Genomic DNA, 21,043 nt, shown 5'->3' on the forward strand with positions numbered 1-21,043 from the left:
ATATGAGACGTTTTTCAAAGATTGCATTCATTTTTAAAACAACCATAACCTTTATTTTATCAATAAAGGTTTCAAAAGCATTACGTAGATTATCAAATAATGATAATCTAAAATATACTGTTTACACACGACCATTACATAATGTTTTACAATAGAAATATATTACATCGACATATGTTTCTTGAATGCAGTTTTTACATAATATCATACAAACATGGACTCCAAATCTTGTCCTTATTTTAGTATGCAACAGCGGAAGCTCTTAATATTCACCTAAGAATAAACATGCTTTAAACGTCAACAAAAATGTTGGTGAGTTATAGGTTTAACCTATATATATCAAATCGTAACAATAGACCACAAGATTTCATATTTCAATATACATCCCATACATAGAGATAAAAATCATTCATATGGTGAACACCTGGTAACCGACATTAACAAGATGCATATATAAGAATATCCCCATCATTCCGGGATACCCTTCGGATATGATATAAATTTTGAAGTACTAAAGCATCCGGTACTTTGGATGGGGTTTGTTAGGCCCAATAGATCTATCTTTAGGATTCGCGTCAATTAGGGTGTCTGTTCCCTAATTCTTAGATTACCAGACTTAATAAAAAGGGGCATATTCGATTTCGATAATTCAACCATAGAATGTAGTTTCACGTACTTGTGTCTATTTTGTAAATCATTTATAAAACCTACATGTATTCTCATCCCAAAAATATTAGATTTTAAAAGTGGGACTATAACTCACTTTCACAGATTTTTACTTCGTCGGGAAGTAAGACTTGGCCACTGGTTGATTCACGAACCTATAACAATATATACATATATATCAAAGTATGTTCAAAATATATTTACAATACTTTTAATACATTTTGATGTTTTAAGTTTATTAAGTCAGCTGTCCTCGTTAGTAACCTACAACTAGTTGTCCACAGTTAGATGTACAGAAATAAATCGATAAATATTATCTTGAATCAATCCACGACCCAGTGTATACGTATCTCAATATTGATCACAACTCAAACTATATATATATTTTGAAATCAACCTCAACCCTATATAGCTAACTCCAACATTCACATATAGAGTGTCTATGGTTGTTCCGCAATATATATAGATGGGTCGATATGATAGGTCGAAACATTGTATACGTGTCTATGGTATCTCAAGATTACATAATATACAATATAAGTTGATTAGGTTATGGTTGGAATAGATTTATTACTAACTTTCACGTAGGTAAAATGAGTAGTTTTTATCAATCTTGTTTTACTCGCCATTTCTTCGTTTCTAATCCGTTTTGAGTGATTCCAGTGGCCATGGTTTCGTATTGAACTTAATTTATGAATCTAAATAGAAAAAGTATAAGTTTATAGTCGGAAATACAAGTTACAAGTTGTTTTTGAAAGAGGTAGTCATTTCCGTCGAAAGAACGACATCTTGATGACCATTTTGAAAAACATACTTTCACTTTGAGTTTAACCATGATTTTTGGATATAGTTTCATGTTCATAAGAAAAATAATTTTTCCAGAAGTATAACTTTTAAATCAAAGTTCTTCTTAGCTTTTAATTATCCCAACCAAAACAGCCCCCGGTTTTACTACGACGGCGTATATCCAGTTTTATGGTGTTTATCGTGTTTCTGGGTTTTAAATCATTAAGTTAGCATATCATATAGATATAGAACATTTGTTTAGTTGATTTTAAAAGTCTAGTTAGAAGGATTAACTTTATTTGTGAACAAGTTTTGAATTAACTAAACTATGTTCTAGTGATTACAAGTTTATAACGTTGAATAAGACAGCTTTTTATGTATGAATCGAATGATGTTATGAACATCATTACTACCTCAAGTTCCTTGGATAAACCTACTGTAAATGAAAAAAATGGATCTAGCTTCAAAGGATCCTTGGATGGCTTGAAAGTTCTTGAAGCAGAATCATGACACGAAAACAATTTCAAGTAAGATTTTCACTCGAAATAAGATTGTTATAGTTATAGAAATTGAATTAAAGTTTGAATATGAGTATTACCTTGTATTAGAAAGATATCTTACTGTAAATAAGAAAGATTTCTTGAGGTTGGATGATCACTCTACAAGATTGGAAGTAAGCTAGCAAACTTGGAAGTATTCTTGATTTTATGAAACTAGAACTTGTAGAATTTATGAAGAACACTTAGAACTTGAAGATAGAACTTGAGAGAGATCAATTAGATGAAGAAAATTGAAGAATGAAAGTGTTTGTAGGTGTTTTTGGTCGTTGGTGTATGGATTAGATATAAAGGATATGTAATTTTGTTTTAATGTAAATAAGTTATGAATGATTACTCATATTTTTGTAATTTTATGAGATATTTCATGCTAGTTGCCAAATAATGGTTCACACATGTGTTAGTTGACTAACATGGGCTGCTAAGAGCTAATAATTGGAGTGTATATACCAATAGTACATACATCTAAAAGCTGTGTATTGTACGAGTACGAATACGGGTGCATACGAGTAGAATTGTTGATGAAACTGAACGAGGATGTAATTGTAAGCATTTTTGTTAAGTAGAAGTATTTTGATAAGTGTCTTGAAGTCTTTCAAAAGTGTATGAATACATATTAAAACACTACATGTATATACATTTTAACTGAGTCGTTAAGTCATCGTTAGTCGTTACATGTAAGTGTTGTTTTGAAACCTTTAGGTTAACGATCTTGTTAAATGTTGTTAACCCAATGTTTATAATATCAAATGATATTTTAAATTATTATATTATCATGATATTATGATGTACGAATATCTCTTAATATGATATATATACATTAAATGTCGTTACAACGATAATCGTTACATATATGTCTGGTTTCAAAATCATTAAGTTAGTAGTCTTGTTTTTACATATGTAGTTCATTATTAATATACTTAATGATATGTTTAATTATCATAATATCATGTTAACTATATATATAACCATATATATGTCATCATATTGTTTTTACAAGTTTTAACGTTCGTGAATCACCGGTCAACTTGGGTGGTCAATTGTCTATATGAAACCTATTTCAATTAATCAAGTCTTAACAAGTTTGATTGCTTAATATGTTGGAAACACTTAATCATGTAAATAACAATTTCATTTAATATATATATAAACATGGAAAAGTTCGGGTCACTACAACGTTGGATTTCGTGTATTGTACATGTTGGTTGCATGTATGTTAAAACAGGGGTACTTATTATAGACGTTAAAGTTTAGTTACCAGGGTGCTCAATTTCGTAGAATCTTTTGATAGATGTTTCTGGATGAAACAACTGAAATCTTGTGATCCACCTTTATATACAGATTATGCGTAACATTAAAACTATGAACTCACCAACCTTTGTGTTGACACTTTTAAGCATGTTTATTCTCAGGTTCCTAGAAGTCTTTCGCTGTTTGTTTATATGTGATACAAGCTATGTGCATGGAGTCATACATGCTTTATTCGAGAAAACGTTGCATTCACAAAATCATCACCATGTATCTTATTTCGACTGCATTATCAACGAATGTAGTATTGTAAACTATTAATTACGGTGATTGTCTATATGTAGAAATCATCAAACGTCAAAAACCTTGGAATTTGATATTCAATTTTGGTGTGTCTTTGCAAAAGAATGCAATGTTTACAAAACGTATCATGTAGAGGTCAGTACCTCACAGTGAAATCGATGAATGATGTATTCGTCTAAAGGGATTTGGAAGGATCATCACACAATATCCTCTAGACTAGAGGTAATCCGATTCGTGATGATTTTGCTTATGAATTTGTACAAGACGTTACAATATGAGATCGGGCGATAGTCTGTAACCTTCGAAGGTGTAACGACCCTACTTTTTCCGTTATCTTTTACCGTTAATTATTTAACGACCGTTAACTGTTATTCATGCCACGTCATTTCTATGACCTATATTATTATTTTTGTAATAATTTATTAATTATTATGTGTTAAATGAATATTTGTATTCATATTTTAAATCGTACGTTTCTACGTGTCGCGGATTTCTATCCGGCGAATCTTTTCGGTTTTCAAACCAACGGTCGAGCTTTTGGGATTTTTAAGTCCTAATTATTTTAAATATGATATTTTAATGTCATATGAATATATATATAGTATTTATATATATTTTTCGTCGCGTATTTGTTATCTTTCCGAATTTTCAATCGCGTAGTCGTGTTTTCGCGTTCCGGGCTTCGTTCGGGCTTTCGGGCCACAAGCAATGAACCATAAGATCAAAGTGTGCCAAAGGGGCCCACCTCCATGCAAATATTTGGCCGAATATGGCCTTGCTCCCCTCAGATTTTTATTTTTGCATTTTATTTCACACTTACACATTTATTTCCTAAAATCCTAATTTTCCCTCAAGACTTTTTCTCTCCCTCCTCTCCTTTTCTTGTTTTGGCCGACCACCACCAGCAAAAATCATAATCATCATCATTTTTTCTTCAAATATAGCTTGGATCATTCAATTGTTTGCATAATCGGATTGCTCTCTTCTTTCTATACGCGATTACATCCTTTGTTCTTCGATTTGGGTATACCTATGAACCCTAATTTTTCAATTATTATTCATTTCTACTGATTATTTTGGTATTTGATGTTATTATGATAGTATAGCACTTGTGTATTGTTGTATTGATGATTGTATGCGTAGAATTGTTCGATTATACATGTTTTCGGTTTGATTGAATTGGGACAGCAGCATATTCGTTCATTTCTGGTTATGTAACTGTTATAAAAGTGAAATTAAAGTATCTAGATGAGTTCCTCTCATCAATACATTAATTTTAGACTCCGGATTCATGTCATTTCGATTCCCGAAGCTCTAGATATGATTGAAATGGTGTTTTGTTGAGATTAATTTATGAAAACGAATTGACTCAGGTATAGTCTGACTTTGTGACCATTTTTGGAGTCTTTAGGGTGTACTAGTGTGTTAGGATTGATGATGGGATGAACTTTTATGTTTGGGTCATCTAAATTCGAGCCACGGATCACCCGTTATGACTAAAACACGTTTTTGAACGGATTAAAGTTCCAAGTGGTGTAATGGCTGATCATCATGGCTTGGTTACTGTTCTTGGAGTGTTCTTGAGTGCACCAATGTGTCGGGTGGTTTGATTAGGCGGAGATATATATAAGGCTCGCCGAAAACCGACACCCGGGGCTCAAGATACGACCCGATGAACTTTTGATTAAAACTTATGGTTAATTATTAAAACTTATGATAAATAATGATTTTCAATATTATTAAATTACTTATGATATAAAAAGTAATTATTATAATTTAAGACTTATGATATATATTTATTATATCATTATTGAATTACTTATGATTTAATTAAACTTATGATTAATAATACTTTTATTATTAATGGAAAATACTTATGATAAGTATTAAACTTATATTATGAAATTATTATAATAAGACTTATAATAAGGATTAATTAATTATTTAATTATTATAAGGCTTAGTTATTATTTAATTGTAATTTAATTATTAAATACTTATGATTTAATAATTACAATTAGAAACTTATGATATGATTAATAATTCATTATTAATTAATAATACTTATTATATGATTTAAAATTTATTATTAATTAATAATACTTATATTATGACTAATATTTAATTAATTAATTAAATACTTATGTTATATTAAATATATCATTTAAACTTATGTTAACTTTAATAATTCATTTTAATTTAATTAAACTTATGTTATGACCTAATTATACATATTTAACTTTAATTAGCATTATAACTTATATTATTATTATAACTTACACTTTTAAAATTAATGTTGACTATGTTTGACCGAGGTTGACTTTTGTGTTGACTTTCGGTTGACTTTGACTTTCAGTTGACTTTTGTTGACTTTCTAAATAAGGAAACTTTCCTAACTTAAAACTTTCTAAAAATAGAAACTTTCTAAATATGGAAACTTTCCAAAAATAGAAACTTTTCTAAAATAGAAACTTTCCTAAAATAGAAACTTTCCAAAATAGAAACTTTCCAAAAATGGAAACCTGCTAAAAATAGAAACTTTCTAAAAATAGAAAGTTTGTGTCCGTACGCTGTTCCGATCAAACCGATGCATGTTGAGTATTGTTCTATGTCTACTTGCAACATGTACAATAGCTATTATACTAAGACTTGACATAAGTTAGTTATTTATATCGACCTGCTTTATTTATAGGTCGGCGTTGTGATTATTCCTTATCACTTTACTTCATTTGCTGTTCGCATATTTGTGTGGGTACTTCGTTTGCTATTAAGGTGAGTTATAGTCCCATTTTTCTATTTTAACTCTTTTGGGATTAGAATACATGCAATTTATTTTATATTTTGGACACAAGTGGAAGTTGGTTTAAATTATTCATTGTGATTCGAACAAAATATTCCCTAATATGGTAATTGTAATCACTGGTTTCTACAGGTGAACGCGAATCATATGGATAGATCTATCGGGTTTGACAACCCCATTTCGAGCTAGTCGCGCTAGCAATTTATAATCGGAATGTTTAGTACTTCGTATTTAGTTGAAGATCACTTGTTCGGTGTATATTATTTATTGTGTTTGGCAAGGGTAAATAAAGGGTTAAGTGGTTACCAGGTGGCTCACGGAAAATGGAATAATGTTTTTATATGTTTTCTTGCATATAATTTTGTCGTCCAAAAAGGAGTTTTTATGTTTTCAAACATAAATTTTTATGGTTTACATTAAATATTGTTTGCAATATTAAACCTATAATTCACTCAACATTTTTGTTGACAGTTACTCGCATGTTTTATTCTCAGGTTAATGATTGATTGCTTCCGCTGTGCTTAGAGAGTCTGCATATTTATGATGGCAGCTTTTGTTAAACATTAACTTGCATTCTATTTTGATACATTTAATAGTGGATGTTGTTGACTTGTTATGGTCAACTTTTGGTTAAGTAATAATGTATGGTTTTTCTAAACTTACACATTTTGATAGATTTCCTTTATAAAAAATCATTTTTAAATAAAGAATGCAAGGTTGTTTTATTAAATTCATATAGAGTTTCGATCAAACTGTGGGACCAAGATAACGATGGTCGTCAAGTGTACTTTGATGGGTCATTAAAGTTGGTATCAGAGCTTTGGTTGTAGGGAATTAGGCTGCATTGATGTCGTTGCCCGAGTCAATAGGGTGCATTAGTGAGTCTAGTCTACAGGTCGGCCTATAATATATTATTATATGTGATTATTTGTATCTTATTGGTATGTATATTGTTATCATACATACATCTCTGTTATGTTCTGAATCCGGGAGGAACTCCCATTCAGATTTAAACATATTCTCCGACTCATGCGAGTTTATCTTTACAAGAACACCTCAGATAGTGAAACCGAGAGATGTCATTCTTGACTTCTGAAATTCTCGACATTCCTATGTCAACTGTTATGGATATGTGTTTGACGTTTGAGTTATATTACGCGAGATGTCATTCTTGACTTCTAAGGGCTTGGCATTTCAATGTCAGCTATTATGTTTAGGTATATAACATTCTTGTTATATTATGTGCCTTTGTGCCGCTATGCCTATGTGCTTTGGTTTTTGAATCGAAAAACGTCATTCTTAACTTTTAGGGATTCTTGGTACTTCGAAGACATTTCTATGTCATCGTTACTGCTATTCATTACTTTGGATGTTTTGTCTCTTGTGCTATCCTTAGCACATTGTTTAAGAGATCATTTTAGAGAAATTGTGTGGAAATTCGAGGTTGATCGCGTGTCCTGACCTCATGTAGTGCTATTGGAATGGAACTATGAATTAGTGAAATATAATGGCCTCATGCCAACGTGATTATATTACGTTAATTTATAAAGAAGTCCCAATATTGTGACATGAGAAATAGAAAGCGAGTTAAAGAAATTTTTTACACTACTCATTTAGAAATTCCGATGTATTACATGGGTAGGAAAAATATTCATTATCTTAATTATTGATATACGAGAAGCTCGTTTTAACCAGATTATCTATCTCATGCTAGAAGCTCGTTTTAACCAGATTATCTATCTCATGCTCTATCTTTCATAACTCGCTTGTTAGCAACAGCTTCGCTCGGGAACAGTTTTGGCCCAAGGACTTATGTCCCGATAATAGTCAAAACAACATTTAACTCATTGGTTTTCATGACCTCGTAACATTTGTTGGTCAAATGTCGCACGACGATTCAAGTCCTTTACTCGATCTTCCACGGTCTTACTTCAACTTGTAACCTATGAAATATAGAAACTCTGTTATCATCGGGAGTTTTACACATTTGTTTAATTGGGCGGTCCTCATGGGATTATGGGTGAATAGAAGTAATGAAATATTTTGTCATGTATACAACTTATAAAATCATATATGTACGTATGGATTCAAATGAATAAATTTACCCTTACCTATTTTGGCTAGTATATATACTAAATCATACCTTCAAAATTATTTTTAAACCACTAATTTATTGAGCTGTTTGACTAAGTCAATTTGTTTTATATAAAATGGTACACGTTGTACATACTTCTAAATTTACTAAGAACTTCGTTCTGTTTATGTTGTCACATCAAACGTTTAAAGCTTTTTCAAAACTCCTTTGATTGATTTTATCAAATTTTCGCATTACCCTTTGGATCACAGTTCTTCTCATCCTCCGTTTAAGGATGAAACTTACCATTAAGTTCATTGATAGAAACTCTTACACCACCTTGGATGCCGGATTTATAAAATTTGTGGGAAAGTCTTTGAACTCATAAAATTTTCCCTCTTATGGTTGGACATGGCCGAAAAGCGGACCGATAAATCAATTTTCTGGGGTACACTCGGTGGTCACCCTATTGTTGAAAAGGTGCTAGGTGAGTTTCTACCCCAACTGTGTTATAGTGGGTATCATGGATATATATTACACTAGACCGTTTGAGGAGTTTCTGCTCTCAATATTCGCTGTTAACCGTAACACCCTCGTAAACATCAATCCTAGGATTCAATACTTTGAGGTACACGAATTTTTTTTTGGAGATTCATCTCACCTGGAGTCGACCATTATTTATAACCCATGATTCGCGTTCTTTTCATCTGCACATAAATTTAAGGATATAGATGAATCCTAGATTTCCTCGCTCATTGTACAACGAAGTTCACTCTCATTGAAATATCACACCTTTCGTACGTCTTCCTTTCGGAAATGTAATGAAAATTTACTTTGAAGTCCATGATCCTCGTTATCTCCTTTGAGAGAATTGCCTTAAATATCTATGCCACCGATGTGACTACTCCATATATTTCTTCCTTCATTGTTGCAACTATATTTCATTCGTCCCAGTTCGTCCCATCGAGGAGCTCCTATCCTGTTTGTTAAGAAGAAAGATAGTTCGTTTCGTTCGTGTATTGATTATCGTGAATTGAGCAAGCTCACTGTTAAAAACCGTTACCCTCTTCCTAGAATCGATGATCTGTTCGATCAGCTTCAAGGTTCGTCTGTTTATTCTAAGATCAATCTTCGTTCCAGTTATCACCAACTGCGGGCTAAAGAAACCGATATTCCGAAAACTACTTTCCGTACCTGTTATGGTCACTGAGAATTTCTTGTTATGCCGTCCGGATTGACTAACGCACCTGCTGTGTTCATGGACCTCATGAATCGTGTATGTAGACCTTATCTGGACAAGTTCGTTATCGTTTTTATCGGTGATATTCTTATCTATTCCAAGAGTGATCAAGAACACGAAGAACATTTGAAGTCGCTCCTTGATTTGTTGAGGACGGAAGAGCTGTACACTAAGTTCTCTAAGTGCGCATTCTGGTTGAAAGAAGTTCAATTCCTTGGACACGTTGTTGGTAAGAAGGGAATTCAAGTTGATCCTGTTAAGAATGAGGCGATTGAGAAGTGGGAAATTCTGAAAACTCCTACTCAGATTCATCAGTTCCTAGGTTTGGCAGACTACTATAGAAGGTTCATTCAAGATTTCTCTCGTATAGCGAAACCTCTGACTGCTTTAACGCACAAGGGGAAAAGTATGAGGGAAAGGATGAACAAGAGACTGCTTTTCAAACTCTGAGGAAGAAGTTGACTACCGCTCCGATATTGTCGCTACCTGAGGGTAATGATGATTTTGTCATCTATTGTGATGCATCGCATCGGGACTTTAGTTATGTTTTGATGCAACGAAAGAAATTTATTGCGTACGCGCCACGTCAGTTGAAGATTCACGAGCAGAATTATACAACCCATGATTTAGAGTTGGGAGCTGTTGTGTTTGCGCTTAAGATTTGGAGACATTATCTTTGTAGGGTCAAAAGTATAGTGTACACTGATCACAAAAGTCTTCAACATGTTCTTGATCAAAAACAGCTAATTTGAGACAACGAAGATGGATTGAGTTATTAAACGAGTATTATTGTGAACTCCTCTATCATCCGGGAAGGGCCAACGTTGTGGCTAATGCTTTAAGTCGAAAAGAGAGAGTTAAACCTCATAGGTTTAGAGTCTTGAGTATGACCATTTGAACTACCCTTGCTAGGCAGATTCTTGAGGTACAACAAGAAGCCTTGAAGGAGGAGAATTTCGTAACGGGAAGGTCCGAGGCTTGAGTAAACAGTTTGAGGTACGAACCGATGGTACTCGGTATTTTGCGGGACGTCTTTGGGTTTTGAAGTTTGGTGATCTGCGACAAATTGTTTTAGATGAGGCTCATAAGTCTAGGTACTCTATTCATCCTGGTTCAGGAAAGATGTATCATGATCTTAAGGAGCTGTATTGGTGACCTAATTTGAAGGTTGATGTGGCTACTTATGTGGCTAAGTGTTTGACCCGTGCTAAGGTTAAAGCTGAACATCAGAAACCGTCTGGACTTTTGGTGCAACATGAGATTCCCGAGTGGAAGTGGGAAGGTATTACAATGGATTTTATTACTAAGTTACCGAGAGTTGCGGGTGGCTATGATACCATTTGGGTGATTGTAGATCGACTCACTAAGTCAGCTCACTTTTTGCCGGTTAAGGAAACAGACTCAATGGAGAAGCTTACTCGTTTGTATTTGAAGGAGATTGATTCTAGACATGGTATCCCTATATCAGTCATTTCAGACAGAGACAGTCGATTTATATCGAGGTTTTGGCGATCCTTACAGGAAGCTTTAGGAACTAAGTTGGATATGAGCACTGCTTATCACCCTCAGACGGATGGTCAGAGTGAAAGGACCATTCAAATGTTAGAAGACATGTTACGAGCGTGTGTTATTGATTTTGGTAATGGGTGGGATAAATATTTGCCGCTAGCTGAATTTTCTTATAACAACAGTTATCATGCAAGTATTAAAGCTGCACCGTTTGAAGCTCTGTATGGTAGGAAGTGTAGGTCTCCTGTGTGTTGGAATGAGGTTGGGGATGCTCAACTCACAGGTCCAGAAATTATTCATGAGACTACCGAGAAGATAGTACAGATTAAGGAAAGGTTGAAAATCGCCAGAAGCCGGCAAAAGAGCTATGCCAATAAGAGAAGGAACGATATTGAATTTCAGGTCGGTGACCGTGTTATGTTGAAGGTATAACCTTGGAAGGGGGTGATACGTTTTGGTAAAAGGGGAAAGTTGAATCCTCATTTTGTTGGACCTTTCGAGATCATTGAGAGAGTTGGACCCGTGGCGTATCGTTTGAAATTGCCACAAGAACTCAGTGCTGTTCATGACGTTTTTCATGTTTCAAATTTAAAGAAGTGTTTGGCCGAGGCCGATGAGACTATTCCTTTGGAAGAACTTCATGTTGATAAGCAACTTCATTTTATTAAGGAACCTGTTGAAACTATGGATCGAGAGGTTAAGACTCTTAAGCAGAGTAGAATTCCTATTGTCCGAGTTAGATGGAACGCCAGACGCGGTCCCGAGTTCACTTGGGAGCGTGAAGATCAGATGAAGCAGAAATACCCGCATTTTTTCCCAGATGTCGAGTCAACCCCTGCACCTGCTTAAATTTCGGGACGAAATTTTCGTAACGGGAAGGTACTGTAACGACCCTACTTTTTCCGTTATCTTTTACCGTTAATTATTTAACAACCGTTATTCGTGCCACATCATTTCTATGACCTATATTATTATTTTTGTAATAATATATTAATTATTATGTATTAAATGAATATTTATATTCATATTTTAAATCGTACGTTTCTACGTGTCGCGGATTTCTATCCGGTGAATCTTTTCGGTTTTCAAACCAACGGTCGAGCTTTTGGGATTTTTAAGTCCTAATTATTTTAAATATGATATTTTAATGTCATATGAATATATATAGTATTTATATATATTTTTCGTCGCGTATTTGTTATCTCTCCGAATTTTCAATCGCGTAGTCGTGTTTTTACGTTCCGGGCTTCGTTCGGGCATTCGGGCCACAAGCAATGAACCATAAGATCAAAGTGGGCCAAAGGGGCCCACCTCCTTGCAAAAATTCGGCCGAATATGGCCTTGCTCCCCTCACATTTTTATTTTTGCATTTTATTTCACACTTACACATTTATTTCCTAAAAACCTAATTTTCCCTCAAGACTTTTTCTCTCCCTCCTCTCCTTTTCTTGTTTTGGCCAACCACCAATAGGAAAAATCATCATCATCATCATTTGTTCATCAAATATAGCTTGGATCATTCAATTGTTTGCATAATCGGATTGCTCTCTTCTTTCTATATGCGATTACATCCTTTGTTCTTCGATTTGGGTATACCTATGAACCCTAATTTTTCAATTATTATTCATTTCTACTGATTATGTTCGTATTTGATGTTATTATGATAGTATAGCACTTGTGTATTGTTGTATTGATGATTGTATGCGTAGAATTGCTCGATTATACATGTTTTCGATTTGATTGAATTGGGACAGCAGCATATTCGTTCATTTCTGGTTATGTAACAGTTATAAAAGTGAAATTAAAGTATCTAGATGAGTTCCTCTCATCAAGACATTAATTTTAGACTCCGGATTCATGTCATTTCGATTCCCGAAGCTCTAGATATGATTGAAATGGTGTTTTGTTGAGATTAATTTATGAAAACGAATTGAATCAGGTATGGTCCGACTTTGTGACCATTTTTGGAGTCTTTAGGGTGTACTAGTGTATTAGGATTGATGATGGGATGAACGTTTATGTTCGGGTCATCTAAATCCGAGCCACGGATCACCCGTTATGACTAAAACACGTTTTTGAACGGATTAAAGTTCCAAGTGGTGTAATGGCTGATCATCATGACTTGTTACTGTTCTTGGAGTGTTCTTGAGTGCACTAATGTGTCGGGTGGTTTGATTAGACAGAGATATATATAAGGCTCGCCGAAAACCGACACCTGGGGCTCAAGATACGACCCAATGAACTTTTGATTAAAACTTATGGTTAATTATTAAAACTTATGATAAATAATGATTTTCATTATTATTAAATTACTTATGATATAAAAAGTAATTATTATAATTTAAGAGTTATGATATATATTTATTATATCATTATTTAATTACTTATGATTTAATTAAACTTTTAATTAAACTTATGATTAATAATACTTTTATTATTAATGGAAAATACTTATGATAAGTATTAAACTTATATTATGAAATTATTATAATAAGACTTATAATAAGGATTAATTAATTATTTAATTATTATAAGGCTTAGTTATTATTTAATTATAATTTAATTATTAAATACTTATGATTTAATAATTATAATTAGAAACTTATGATATGATTAATAATTCATTATTAATTAATAATACTTATTATATGATTTAAAATTTATTATTAATTAATAATACTTATATTATGACTAATATTTAATTAATTAATTAAATACTTATGTTATATTAAATATATCATTTAAACTTATGTTAACTTTTGTTAGCCCCAATTCGAGGGTCCGATCGGTTTATATTAAGTGTTTATGGGTTTTGGTAGTGAAGATGTACAAGAACAAGCATGAGAGATAATTGAGAGAATAATATTAAGATTACACACACTAGTTAACTCAACTAGTTACAAATGAGAGTGGGAGGTTGCTTTTATACTAGCAACCTCCAAGTGGTAACTTGACATGGTAAGTTACATTTACCATGGTTAAACAAACTAATAACATAACAAGTAAACTACCTATTACATTAATTAAGACTAAAACCGCATGCCACAAATAATAGACAATATTCATTGTCAACAATCTCTCCCTTGGCATGGGGTTTTCAAAATAGTGTTGATTGTCAACAGTCTTCCCGTTGTCAACGGTCTTCTTCTTGATTGTCACCCATTAGTTCTTTGCATGGAGTTTTCAATAGATGTAACCCTCCTTTGATCATTTTCTTGTAGTTTCTTGTGCAGCCTTCTTCTGGGCATTGATTTCGGTTTGAAGCTATGACGCTTTTGGTGCTGCCAACTTTGAACACGAACTTGCACATAGGATGAACTGATCAGGGAGTGTTATGGTTAACTTATTTTGTCTTCCTCTTTGGTTCGGGAGATGAGGTCTTGATCTTTGAATTTCGACCATCTTTGTGAATTGAAAGTAACTTGAATTTATCTTGTGTAAACCTCTTTTGCTCCCCCTCAAATGTTGAGTCGTCTTTTTCATGATCATGTTTGGTTTTTTTTTACTCGAGTTTCATTCTCCCCGCATGATGAATATGGTGTACCGTGTTCAGCTCGTGTAGCATGAATATGGCATCCCATGTTCATCGCAAAATAGCGGAGAGAGCATATATGATTATCATTAGAGAGGGAATGTGTACCTGCTAAGAAGAGACAAAGTGGTTAAGGTAAAAGTTTGATCCTTGGGGAAAGCAGGATCTTCAGAAACCATTTTTGGTTTTGTAAAAATCAAGCTAGTTGTTATACTAGACAGGTTTAAATCAGGCATGCTAGTTGTTACACAAGACAAGTTTTCTAAAACCAAAACTGTTTTCGGATTTGGTGACCTCACCAGTATTGGTAGGTCCAAGTTTAACCTCGGTGGATGTTGAGGATGACTGGTCACCGAAGTTACAGTCGGCGTTAGCAAGCTATCCACCTCCATGATTAAAGTATCATGGGACTTTTGTGCGACTATGCCGCTCTTGGTTATACCAAGTCTTCCAACTGTACCTAACACCGCATTGGTGTCGGTAGAAGTCAATGTAATGTAGGAAGATGTTACATCGCGTCCTGAATTCATTGATATGTCATGAGGTGATACATCTCTTTCAGTTGTTGTACTCTCAAAGGAGTATGTGTGGCCAGGCTTAAATGCTGACTGATCGTTAAGGTGATTATTCTTCCGGAGGTCTGATAAATCTACCAAGGTAAGCCTAAGCATTGTCATATTGCCTCTCCGTTGAACTAGACAGATCTCCCTCATCAAGATAAGTCTGACCTCTGGACCCTTTTTGAGGTCCCACCTTCTACAATAAGGTGTTGATAGAGGATTTCTGGCCGATACGCAGGGTTCCTATTCATGGTTTTTCGAAACCCCTTCAGCAGTTCTAGACTCCAAACACTTAATTTGCATCAAGATGTTGGGTCATTCCACAGGTGAGGCAGTCATCTAGACACATCCTCCTAAGGCAGTCACTGGGACACATCCTCCATCATTTAATGACTATTTTGTTTGAGGCAGTCATCTAGACACATCCTACTGAGGCAGTCACTGGGACACATCCTCCGTCATTTGATGACTATTTTGTTTGAGGCAGTCATCTAGACACATCCTCCTGAGGCAGTCACTGGGACACATCCTCCGTCATTAATGACATTTAAATCTTTAAACTCCCCCTTGATAGTTGCACGTTTTAGCTTTGGTTTCTTGGGAGAGTTTTTTGTGAAAATATGGGTTTTACACTGTTATTTGTGCAAAAGCCGTTTTGATGTTTAACACCACTTTAAAGTGTGTTTGACATTACTTTGAGATGCGGGTTCTACATAGAAGTATCTAGAAGCCATTTTGGATGAAACATATGATGGTTTAAATCCTTTTACCCTCCCCCTCAATATATGACGTGTCATGTTTTGATAAAACCTTTATTTTCTTGGTCTTTTTCTCCCCCTAAAAATATGATTTATTTGGAATTAAAACATATTTTGACAATTTGATACACAGAAAATATAGGTTTTGATGAGAAAGGTTGTAAGGCAATTGAGGCGCAGGTCATAGAAGGTTTTGGTGAAAACCTTCTTTGCGGGTCTATTTAAGGTTTTGGATAAAACCTTCTTTGAAGTGCAGGTTCCATACAGATCTATATGGGAACCATACAGATCTATATGGGAACCATCATTCCCTCCTTCTCCCCCTAAAAAAAATTTGACATATAGATGTTTATGGGAACCATACATTTCCACTGAAGAGTTTTTAAGAGAAAAAGTGGAAGACAACTGCGGCGCGGTGCATACACTGAAATATGAGCATGCATGATATAAGGTTTTGGACGAAACCTACTTTGATTTGCGGGTCCTTTAGAGATCTATTATGAGAACCATCATTCCCAGGAACTTCTTTGAAGTGCGGGTCCCATACAGACCTATTATGGAAACCATCATGATCTATATGGGAACCAACATTCCCCCCTTCTCCCCCTAAAAAAAATTTGACGTTTCTCCATTGAAATGTTTTTAAGAGAAAGAAAGAGAGACATTCGAGATGCGGTGCATACATTGAAATGTGTGCATACACCGTCGAAGGTGTGGGTGAAAACCTCCTTTGAAGTGCGGGTCCCATAGACCTATTATGGAAACCATCATGATCTATATGGGAACCAACATTCCCCCCTTCTCCCCCTAAAAAATTTTTGACGTTTCAGATTTTGATAACCGTCATTTCATTGCGGGTCTCATTGCTCCCCCTAGGAACATGCATTGCTCCCCCTAGACACATGCAGTTGAAACGACCCGTTCATATACATTATAAACGATTCACAATAGTTGATTACATCGTGAGGTATTTGACCTCTATATGATATGTTTTACAAACATTGCATTCGTTTTTAAAAGACAAACTTTCTTTACATAAAAAATTGACGGCATGCATACCATTTCATATTACATCCAACTATAATTGACTTAATATTAATCTTGATGAACTCAATGACTCGAATGCAACGTCTTTCAAAGTATGTCATGAATGACTCCAGGTAATATCCTTAAAATGAGCTAATGCACAGCGGAAGATTTCTTTAATACCTGAGAATAAACATGCTTTAAAGTGTCAACCAAAAGGTTGGTGAGTTCATTAGTTTATCATAATGAATCATTTCCGTAATAGTAATAGACCACAAGATTTCAGTTTCCATAAATATCCGTACACTCGCAAGTGTTTAAAAGTATTCTATAAGTTGTAGGCACCCGGTAACAAGCCTTAACATTCATGTTTTACCCTCTGAAGTACACCAGATCAGGTGTGTTTAAAATAACCTCGAAGTACTAAAGCATCCCATAGTCAGGATGGGGTTTGTCAGGCCCAATAGATCTATCTTTAGGATTCGCGCCTACCGTACATAGACAAGTAGTTTAATGTTACCAAGCTAAGGGTATATTTCTAGTTTAAACCCACATAGAATTAGTTTTAGTACTTGTGCCTACTTCGTAAAACATTTATAAAACAGCGCATGTATTCTCAGCCCAAAAATATATATTGCAAAAGCAAATAAAAAGGGAGCAAATGAAACTCACAATACTGTATTTCGTAGCAATTATGTATATGACGGCACTGAACAAGTGCAAGGTTTATCTCGGATTCACGAACGTATCAATATTGTTATTCAATATTGCAGGAAAGTACGTAGACGCAACGAAAATGATAAATGTTAGGTTGACCTCACGAGCAATACCCTCGATCAATACCCATAACCTCCATAGCTATAACCCATAATTTCCTTAGCTCTATCCCGTTTGAAAACTTATTTTGAAATCGTCCGAGTATAACTCCGTAGTAGTATTTTATGTATACTAATAATATCTTGAAATAATACAAAATATATATATATATATATATATATATATATATATATATATATATATATATATATAATTCGATTGAGAGGGTTTAGAGAAATATATTTTCAAGTTTCTATGAAATAATGAAACCTATTGAATTCTATTTATAATAGATTTTTGAATTATTAAAGTGAATTATTAAAGTATGAATTATTAAAGTAAATTATTAAAGTATGAATTATTAAAGTGAATTATTAAAGTGAATTATTAAAGTATGAATTATTAAAGTGAATTATTAAAGTGAATTATTAAAGCATGAATTATTAAAGTGAATTATTAAAGTGAATTATTAAAATATGAATTATTAAAGTGAATTATTAAAGTGAATTATTAAAGTGTGAATTATTAAAGTAAATTATTAAAGTATGAATTATTAAAGTGAATTATTAAAGTATGAATTATTAAAGTTAAAGTAAAATAAAAGTAAAGTAAAGGTAAAGTTAAAGTATAGTAAAAGTATAAAACTATATACGTATAATACGCGTATAAATATATTTAATATTAATTTAAATCGTTATATATATTTAATAAAATAAAATATAAATATCGTTATCTTTATCATACTGGTTAAGTAATGAGTTGTCAAAAGTGGTTCTAGATATTTATAAAAGATATATACGTTTTAATAATAAAGTTCTTTTTAAACTGAAAACGTTTTTTGTACTTTTGAAACTAAATCAAATAAATATGATAATTTTGTTTTCCAAAACTAAATATATTTAAGAATCATTTTGTAAAAAGGTTAAAATAATGGAAATCGTTATACCACAAAACATTTTAGAAAAGTAGAATTATATATATTCATAATAGGTTTCAAGTTTTTAAATTACAGTCTGTTGGTGAAGCATGGGATAAAGTCCAAAGGTTAAATAAACGTATGAAATCATCTTAATGAAAAATGTCGAGTTACTTAACTTGTCGATATCCAACATCTAAGTTATTTACACTCCACGTTCTTATTTTCATATTAAATAAAATGAAAGTTAACATAGTTATTTTATCAAGGTCACGAGGAAAATATTATAAAACATGCCTTGGAAATTAAACAGGAATTTCCACTAACCCTTGTCTAGTTCCCGTTAATTGACACAATTGTTCTTATTTATAAATCACTTTACCATTTTCCATATGTTGTCAAAAAGAATAGATTTCTTAAATCACAGTGGACCTCATAACATAGGCCCGTAATCATATCATAATGTATCTGATAATTCAATCATTTGATATTATCTCTTAATTCTGTCGATAAATATATCGAAACAAATACGTTCATGTAAAGTATCATATATCTAATACTTTGTTAATGTTTTCAGTTAATATTATATATTATATATACATATCTATATACTCATAATTGTTCGTGAATCGTCGAACACGGTCAAAGGGTAATTGATTACATGAATGTAGTTCCAAACTTTTTGAGATTCAACATTACAAATTCTGCTTATCGTGTCGGAAACATATAAAGGTTATGTTTAAATTTGGTCGGAAATTTTCGGGTCATCACAGTACCTACCCGTTAAAGAAATTTCGTCCCGAAATTTGATCGAGGTCGTCATGGCTAACAATAAGAATGTTATTATGACGAATATAAGTTGATTCATAGGGTTTTATCATGATTGAGAAATATGGATAAAATAATTCGATTACTCGAAACGTATGAGTGAAGCTATCGTAAAAGAGTGAAATGAGAAAATAGGGATTCGTCTTATCTTTTGACGTCATCACGGTTGATCTCCGGATTAAAGAAAATCTTTGTAATCTATATAGGATTTGATTCTTCGATGATTAAGGAAATTATGATCCTCTTCGATTTAATGCGATGATTCATCTCGATTTTTCTGTCGGATATTTCACTATAAATCCACCTCCTTCGTTTCCTTTTAATTCACACCTTCTATTCTTTCTCCCTCAATTCTTACTTTAAAATTATTCATCAATATACTTCATCCAGTGCTGATTCTCGATATATTCCTCACTTTCATATCTGTCGTTCTTCTTTTTCATCTACCTCCGGAAGAATCTATTTACTTCTACTATACTCTTGGTTTTATAGTGTTTTTTGTTCTCCCGTGTCTTTATATTGCTATATGCATCGATATATACGGTTTATAGTTTCTGGGTTGTTGTTGGGTTTTATATCTTCCCTTATATTTCGATGTCCCTGCTTCTGTCTTCTATAATCATTGTCATCCCCAATTAATGCTCTCTTTTATTTGCTGCGATTTATACCCCAATTTCTATTTCGGAGTTTTGTCCTTTCGTTTCTTCTTCTTGCGATTAAGCACCGCTTGTAATGGTCCAGAATTCGCATATATGAATTTCGGAATGAACATTGTTAATGTTCTAAGAAGGAAATTGTAATGGCACGATCTTAACTTGTCAAATTACTAGAATACCTCGGATAAGGCCGAATCATCAAGAAATATTTTCTTGATATTTTGGAGGTTAAAGAGAATACAAGAGTCGTATAACATAGAACATGATGACGTTATAATCTGTGAATCATCACGTTCCATTTAGAAACTCAGCATGACTTACTGTAATATAATCACGTTGATCAAGTGTCATTATATTATACTAGTTCATGCTTCAGTTCCCAACACTACTTCAAAAATATTCCTATTTTAAATTCGAAAGTTTCAGAATTTAGAAACTAAAATAGTTTCTTTTATGATGTAATACAGACAGCACGAAGAGGTAAATGATTTTAGATAAGAATAATTATGGAAATATCTTCAGAAATATGGAGGATATTTATAATGAAAGATACGATGATATCTTAAAATTTTTAATATCAGAGAATGATGAAGAATATTATCCGTAAGTGTTTAGAGTCAGGAGCAAGGTATTCGATAATGACTTCAGCAGACATGGAATCATTTGGATTCTTTGAAGGTAGATTTCGTCCTTGTGATTTATCCACAGCCTTCTTCATGGTTTGCTCAATCCGTATTTTTCAGTACCAAATCTTCTCTTTTTCTGAGC

This window comes from Rutidosis leptorrhynchoides, chromosome 2 (genome assembly GCF_046630445.1).
Source record: "Rutidosis leptorrhynchoides isolate AG116_Rl617_1_P2 chromosome 2, CSIRO_AGI_Rlap_v1, whole genome shotgun sequence".
Taxonomy (NCBI): Eukaryota; Viridiplantae; Streptophyta; class Magnoliopsida; order Asterales; family Asteraceae; genus Rutidosis; species Rutidosis leptorrhynchoides.